The sequence below is a fragment of the Mus caroli genome, chromosome 7 (assembly GCF_900094665.2).
Source record: "Mus caroli chromosome 7, CAROLI_EIJ_v1.1, whole genome shotgun sequence".
NCBI lineage: Eukaryota > Metazoa > Chordata > Mammalia > Rodentia > Muridae > Mus > Mus caroli.
Window position 1 is genome coordinate 62,016,058 of NC_034576.1, and position 7,358 is coordinate 62,023,415.

Below are 7,358 nucleotides of genomic sequence, written 5' to 3' on the forward strand. Positions count from 1 at the left end.
AAGAAGAAGAAGAAGAAGAAGAAGAAGAAGAAGAAGAAGAAGAAGAAGAAGAAGAAGAAGAAGAAGAAGAAGAAGAAGAAGAAGAAGAAGAAGAAAATAGTCTTTAAATATCCTCTGGGAGCAAGGCTTGGAAATCTATCATTTGTTATATACCTTCAGCTTCATAGCAAATCCACTCTTTGGTAACAGTGTTAGTGACCTAGCAAATATTTTTTCCTGGGGTTTCATCCTATTTTTATCTATCCTTTCAAGGTCTGCATTTGTGACACATTTAATTATATGTTTACATTATACTATTAATTATGGAAATGATCAATGTAAATTAACAAAGCAAGTATTAGGTCACCTTTGAGACACTGTAATGTTGCCCATTTTCTCAAAATATAGGATTCTAAAGACAATCTTTATTGTCATGTGTCATCAATGAACAATAAAAAGTGCAACCAGACTCTAAAAACTGCACTAGTATTATTGGAGAACTTTCTATCTGGAAATGAGTTTGCCGTTTGAAAGAGTTGTGCAGAACCCTAAAACAGTTGTTTTCTTTATTGATACAGATAAGCCCTCTTTCAACACATAAATATTTTACCACCATATAAAACCTTTTCACCTGAGCTGTAAAAAAAATACATGGTTACATAGAAGATATGTCTCTCAGTATATGAATAAAAGAATTCAATAAGAGTCATCATAAATACATTGTCTTTTATACATTTATCCTAATCAAATGTAAATAAGGTATCAAAAATACTCTATCGTGAGACAATTACAAATAAAAAAAAGAAAAAGAAAAAAGAAGCTTTAAACATATTAAAGTTTTGTCCTAATATCTATTTTTCTTGATATAACTTAAAAATATTGTCATTGATTGCAAATATCATTGTTTCATTTTAAGCTTTCTTTTAATTAGCAGCTTAAGTTGGTAAGTTTAATAGATTCATACTCATCAATACTTTTGTTTTTATACATTCCTACTCTACATGATCCCTTTCTCCACCACTTACTCAGTTTTATTTTCTTTTCATTCTCCAATTACCAATACTGAAATCAATTCTGAAACATATGTTTCCTGATCATCATTCAATGTGTTGTTCCTGTTCTTTCTAGACTGAAACCAGAGGTGTGACTACATCAATACATCTAAGTACACCTAATAAGCTCAAATAAAGAAAAACATAACCAGTCACTTTATTTTTATATTTGAATTTAGATTACCTGTCTCTGTATTATCAATTCTTGAAATTGTTTTTCCTGAAATTACACTGTTGCAGTTTCAGGGATTTATAAATGGGAAAAATTGTATATAAAACTTCACATTTTTTTTATTCTGGAAGTAATTTTACTCTCTCTCTCTCTCTCTCTCTCTCTCTCTTACTAATTTCTAAATCATCATCATCACTAAATACTTTTACAGTACAATTGTTATCACCATCACAGTCTGCCCTCAGACAGTTCCTGTCTCCAAGAGGTTGTCCGTACCTTTCACACAACCAGACCTCCCCACTCCCTGGGGCCTCAAGTCTCTTGAGGGTTAGGTGCATCATAGCACAAGGAGAATTTCTCATCTGAAAATATAGGAAGAAATACTTTTTTAACTTCTAGAAAACAGTTAGAGGACACAAGTCGAGTGGCATGGTAATTATGCAGGAGGGAAAAAACAGTGGTACCATTTTGAAATGCATGGCATTGGAACTCAGGACAAATGCCTATCATTATTTATCTGTGTTTTAGATACCTCATCATGGACACATATTTGATGTTCCTCTGATCACTTGAGTTCAGAACTTGGCAGTATAGAAAATTAGCCAGGCGTGGTGGTACACTCCTTTAATCCCAGCATTTGGGAGGCAGAGCCAGCCAAATTTCTGAGTTCAAGGCCATCCTGGTCTACAGAGTGAGTTCTAGGACATCTAGGGCTACATAGAGAAACCTTGCCTCAAAAAGCCAAAAATAATAATAATAATTCTTGGATCTTAAGGAAAAAAGAAATAGTGGTTCTATAAGTGTATTGTTTGAACTCCTTAATGACAAGAACAAAGATGAAAAATACTGAACATTTGAGTTGGACAGTAAAGTAAATATTGAATAATATACAGTAATATTGAATAATAATCCTCAGAAATGTTTTATAATCAACAAAGTTTGCTGAATTTATTTCACTATAGTGAATTTCTTGCAAAGGTTCTTTTTTCTAAAGAATGTAATTTTTATCTAAAACAGTCATTCAAAGACTTTAAATAGTACTAGAAGATACCAAGGTACTATCTTAGAGAAGATCATGGAAGTTGCATTCAAGTAGAGATTTTGTATCAGATGTATCCCTTTTAAAATGTTTCCTGTCGTCATAGTCAATAGAGTAGGCAAAAGAGTTGATACCTTTCCATAACCATGATATTCTTTGTTAAATATTAAACTCATTGTTCTCATTTATCTATCTGGTTCCTTCAGTAATAATACATTCTATATTTATTGTGTCAGCTTGTGATTCTTTTATGACCTTCAATTTCATTTTGGTACGAAGTATGAAATCAAAGATTCACTTTCAAACTCAGATAGGAGTCCATGTCTTCTGGCATCATCTTCCATGAGCCATATTTGTTTCCCAGAAATTTACATAAGAATTATATGTGAACTGTTGTCTTTAATTCCTTGCATTTCTTGACAAATTCCTATTGAGACTATTGTATACCACTACACAACTTGAAAAATATACCCTCTTCTATTTCACTTTCATCATTTTTACTTTATGTATGAGTTAATTCTATGGTTCATATCAAGGGCCTTAAAACAATTCTATTATCACTTCCTCAAGGAAAATATGAAGTGTGTTAGTTTTTATTTAATTTTGATGATCTGGAGGGGCTGCTTGATCCCTCCTTGCTTGTTTTCTCTCTTGTTTTCTTGCTCCCACTCTGTCCCCTCACCCCTTCCCTCCTCTCTCCCCATTCCCTTCTCACCTCTCTCTTCACATGCTCATTGCTGGTCTCTATTCTTCTACTTCTCTACTCTCTATATATCTATGTCGTTTTCTATCTCTAGTACTGTCTTAACTCCGCACCCCATGCCCTAAATAAACTCTATTCTATACCAAAAAAAACTTTGATAATCTGGTAATATTTGAAAGAGAATGCATGTGGCTCTGGGATATACTTAGGTGAAAATGTTCGTGTGTCTGCTTCATTATTTATGTTCCTTCTGAATCTGCTAGCTCAATTTGTTACTTAGTTGTTTGTATATCTCTGTCATGTGTCAGGTTAAGGTGACTGTTCGAAGTAGGTTTCTAGATATGTCCAGTCAAAAAGCTGAATGAATGTACTGAGCCTGCAAATAATAACACATACTTCAATGAAAATAAAGCACACACTTCACAAATAACAGTTAAAGATTAATAAAGATTTAATTACAATAATCCTAATATAAATATATTTTATGAAGAAGAAATTATATGTGGCATGTTTTGATATTTTTAGCATATTATAAAATCTTTCATGCATAGTTTTCATGCAAGATGGTCATTAGTATCCACTGATATGCTTCTTTTCTTGAATTTCAACAAGCCAAGCATACATTAATATAGAAGAAAGGCTCCTCACACCACATTCAGTAGCCAGATATTGATGGAAAACACAGCAAAAAATGAAAGACACGATTCTAGTAAATATTCAGTATTAAGGGAGAGGGCCCTACTATCTGTTCGTTATACTTTGTCAGCAGACAACGCTATATTTTATAGACAGTGCTATTAAACATGCAAGTGCATTTTTTAGAATTTATACATCTTTTGTTTCATCCTTTTGACATCTGCATTTATCTGTTATTTCCTTTTTTGCACTGTGCAATTTCTTTACAGTGTTCATCAACTAAAAGAAATATAGCAAGTATTAGGGCATATTTGGGCCATAGTGAGGATACCCATTTCTCAAAAACTAAGATTTTAAAGCCAGTCAACATTGTTATATGATACAAATAAAAATAAGAGATACCCAGGTCATAAATCTTCATTGATCTTATCAGAACACTTTTTTTTTTGGAACTCAAATTTCTATTTGTATGAGTCACTTAGCATTACCAAACTGTTGTAATCATCCATACAGCCAAACCCTCTCTCAACCCATAAATATTTCCACAGACAGGAATAACCTCAGAAATCTTGCCTGCTTGGCAATAAAAATGAAAAAGATTCTCTACACAGAGCTACTAAATCAGATCCAGAGTGAAACAGTTTCCATTTGTTTGTAAAGAATTATCAGAAATACCAAATTGCTGTATTATGAGATGATTACTACTAATAACTAATAATCACATGATTTACATTTCCTTCACATAAAATGAAAATATTGTTAGTGCTTGGAAATGCCAAGCATTCTTTCTAAAATGTGTTTTATTCAGCATCCTATATTAGGCTATAGCAATATCATATTCAGCAATACCATGTTTGTTTGAATCCTTGACACCATGTTTCTCTCCCTCATCTCCCAGCCAGGTTTTTCTTTGCCATTTTTATGGGTAATTATGAATATGTTATTCACTGGGTGGCAGTGGCACATGCCTTTAAGCCCAGCACTTGGGAGGCAGAGGTAGGCAGATTTCTGAGTTTGAGGCCAGCCTGGTCTACAAAGTGAGTTCCAGGACAGCCAGGGCTATAGAGAAACCCTGTTTTGATAAAACAAAAAACAAACAAACAAACAAACAAGAATATGTTCTTCACTTTCTGAAACAGGTATTTACTGTCTATATTCATGGTTCTTGTTTTTTTCTTCAGGTCAGAATCCAGAGACAAACACACTTTAATTCAATGATATGATTAGAGATCAAATGTATCTTTTTGTTGTGGTGGTTGTGGTTTTTTTTTTTTTTTTTGAGTCTGGAATGTTTTCCTCTGTGTTGTCAATTCCATGTAAGTTTGCTTTCCCCAAATTATATAGTGAGATTTTATGGCTTCATAAAAACAAATATTTTTATATATAAATTATTTTCTTATTTTCTTGATTTTATTATAGATGAATATGTAGGTGGTACCATGACCTCACTCTTGTGTAGATTGGTATGAGTATGATGAATTTATTATGCCTGTTATAGAAAGAAAATGATTTTTAAAAAATTCTCAAGTACTATTTAGAGAAACCCTGTAACATGTCATGTTCATTTAAAACTATTCAAAATACATAGAATCATTTGTTAAAATGAAGATCGATGGCACTTTTCTATTTCAAATGCAGAAGTCTTTAGTCTGCTTTTCTTATGAAACATGTATTCTTATATTATCTTTTTTAGTTCTCATTTACTTTTGTTCTTTCTCACTGTTCCTCTCCTATTTTTTTGGATTGAAAACTTATTTTAACATGGCCATTTTAACAATATTAATTCTGCCAATCCATGAGCATGGGAAATCTGTTCATCTTCTGAGATCTTCTTTGTTTCTTTCCTCAGAGACTTAATGTTCTTGTCATATAAATCTTTCTCTTATTTAGTTAGAGCAATCATCAATATTTACCACGAGAAATATCATATGTGCTCATGAGATGTAACATATGCCTTTTGTTTTAAGTACACTTGGTTTTGGTTTTAAGAAATTGTGTCTGTCCAATTTCAATTAAATCAATTCCCCATATTGCATAATTTTAATCTCATAGCTTAGTTATTAGCAAATGCTTATAAATAAAATTTTCTTCCTATGATTTCAGTAGATAAATATCTAGTCTGCTGCTAGATATTTGGTGTTGTGAATAGTGTAACAGGAAACATGAATATGTAATATCTCTGACTTACATTAGAATTTCTTTCAAATAATGCCCTGGAAATAATGAAAAAAGAGCTGGGAAAATGGTATGCTGTTTACAATAGGTCCAATCTGAAACACATTTTAAAGTACCTCTAACAGCACTGAAAACCTTTGTGTTTTATTTTCCCAGGCTTCAATTCTGTGTAGCTCTATGCCTTCACAATCAGCAGTGGGGTACAAATTCTTTCAAGAAGTCAAAATATTGCTATTTGCAGATGATATGATAGTATAGTCAAGTGACCACAAAAATTCCACCAGAGAACTCCTAATCCTGACACACAACTTCAGGAAATTGGCTAAATATAATATTAACTCAAGCAAATCAGTATGCTTCCTCTACTGAAATGATAAACAGGCTAAGAAAGAAATTATGGAATTGGCAGCCTTCACAGTAGTCACAAATAACATAAAATTCCTTGGTGAGACTCTAACCAAGCAAGTGAAAGATGTGGAATACAAGAATCAGTACAATACCTATCAAAATTCCAACTCAATTCTTCGTAGAGTTAGAAAGCACAATTTTCAAATTTATTTTTAATAATAAAAAAACCCAGGATAGGGAAAATTATTCAAAACAATAGAAGAACTTCTGGTGGAAGTTCTATCCCTGACCTCAAGCTGTATTACTGAGGAATACTGCATGGTATTTGTACAGAGACAGCCAGGAAGATCAATGGAACAGAATTGAAAAACCAGAAATGAACCCACACACCTATGGCCACTTCGTCTTTGACAAAGGAGCTATGTTTACCTCTTGAACGACTGCATTACAGTTACATTATCTTGCCTAACTATATCACCATCACCTGAAAACCTATCCTTCAGGCACTAGATTTGCACTTTCTACTTCTGGGACCATGTGCTCTATTATATTTATTATATTATATTTTCCAGTGCTAAATTACTTAGATTTCTACATTGTTTAATAAAACGGTGAAAGCAAAGTCTTATAAATCATTTACCTACTTTTGATCTACTTCAGTATTTTTTTCTGTCTATGATAGATCTTTTGTCTTTTCATATAAAGTTTGAAATTAATCAGTCAATGCTGGGATTTTGTTTTAAATAGGACAACACTGAGTCAAGAACAATATACATATAGATAATATTGACTCTTTAAATTCTCTAATACTGACCTACACATTTAGACTTTTAATTCATTTCACAAGAGCATTATATTTTTATGTATAGAGAAAAATGGATCCTGTATCTCATTACTTATATTTTATTCTAGAGTTTCTTTCTAGTTTAAATATTTTCTGCACTGTATTAATCCATGACTTGCATGCAAGGAAATGGCTAGTATATGTATATTAATCTGATCATACCATTTAAGTCTGATATATTCCTGAAGTGTTCAATTTAAAGTCCTGTTTGGCAGATTATAGACTTCTGAGAAGTTAATATATCTTGGGTGCTCTTATGTAATCAGAGGAGTAACTCTTCAAAAACATATCAATGATGATATGATAGTAATATTTGGAGGTGGGTCTAATATGGACAGTTTTGTCACTAGGAGCATGATATGGTCTCTTTTTATATTTCTCTATTTCCTTGCCATGATACAAGGTGCTAT